This window comes from Procambarus clarkii, chromosome 14 (genome assembly GCF_040958095.1).
Source record: "Procambarus clarkii isolate CNS0578487 chromosome 14, FALCON_Pclarkii_2.0, whole genome shotgun sequence".
NCBI lineage: Eukaryota > Metazoa > Arthropoda > Malacostraca > Decapoda > Cambaridae > Procambarus > Procambarus clarkii.
Genome location: NC_091163.1, coordinates 31,572,424 through 31,573,855, shown reverse-complemented (window position 1 = coordinate 31,573,855; position 1,432 = coordinate 31,572,424). Strand labels below are relative to the sequence as shown.

At 26.1% G+C, this 1,432-nt stretch overlaps 1 pseudogene; it reads right to left on the bottom strand.

Moving 5' to 3' along the window:
* On the bottom strand, window positions 1–508 carry LOC138364723 (cytochrome c oxidase subunit 1-like; annotated as a pseudogene).
* Window positions 509–1,432: the final 924 nt, after the last annotated feature.

The following is a 1,432-nucleotide window of genomic DNA, read 5'->3' as shown; positions in this document are numbered from 1 at the left end:
TCAAAATAAATGTCGATAAAGAATGTGTTCCCCTCCCCACCTCTCTCCTGCAGGATCAAAAAAAGTAGTATTTAAATTCTGATCCGTCAAAAATATAGTAATTGCCCTTGCCAATACAGGTAAAGACAATAATAATGAAACAGTAATAGTAAATACAGATCAAACAAATAATGATATACGATCCATAGTTATACCTACCGTTCAAATATTATTAGTTGTCGTTATAAAATTAACTGAACCTAAAATAGAGGATACTCCTGCTAAATGTAAAGAAAATATTCTTAAATCTTCAGATGCCCCTGCATGAGCAATTGCAGAAGCTAAAGGAGGGTACACAGTTCATCCTGTACCAACTCCCCTTTTCTACTATTTCTCTAGTTAATAATAAAGTTAAAGAAAAAGAAAGTAATCAAAATCTTATATTATTTATTAAAGGAAAAGCTATATCTGGAGCACTTAACATTAAATGAATTAACCAATTTCCAACTCATCCAATTATAATAGGCATTACCAAAAAAAATCATTACAAACGCATGAGCCATTACTACCACATTATTAATTTTATCGTCTCCAATTAATCTTCCTGGTTGGCCTAATTCAACTCGAATAATCAATCTTAATGAAGTACCAACTATTCCAACTCAAGTTCAAAAAATAAAATATAATGTTCCAATATCTTTATGATTTGTAGAAAAAAATCGTTGATGAGATAATAAAATGACCGAGCTTTAAGCCCAAACTGTAAATTTTGATACAAGAATATTCTTTTTTCTTAGGATTTATAGTAATAATTTAAAATGTCAAATTGCAAATTTGAAAATGTGCTAACACTAAAACTTTTAAGACCTAAAAGATTTTTTTTTTTTTTACAACTTTGCAGGATGTTAGTTTTATTAACTTAAAGTCTTAACATACTATATAAACTGAAGTAACTAATATTCCTAAACTTTTTTAATTATTATTATTTTTATTATTTTATTCCCTTCATAACCCAACCACTAAAAGGAAACATTATAGATAAAAAGAAATACTTAAACGAATACAAAAATAAAGAGTTACTGATCTACATATCAAAAGCACCACTAAAGGATAAAAATAATAACCAATAATTATTTCTTGAATAATAAACCATTTAGGAATACCTAAAAAAGAAAAAGAATTTACCTAAAAAAGGATGTAAACCACTTAAAGAAAATAAACTTATTATATACATAATTTTAGGAATTAAAGAAAACCCCGCTATTAATTAAATGAGAAAAATTATAAGATTGTTGTAAATAAAAATTGACAACTACTAACAACAAAAGTTAACAATAAACCCTAAAATATAATAACCAACAATATTCTTTCAAAATTATAGTAAAAAATATTCAGGATATATGATTTATTGAAGAGAAGGCTATATTTTTTCGAAGAAATAATTTACTTAGGC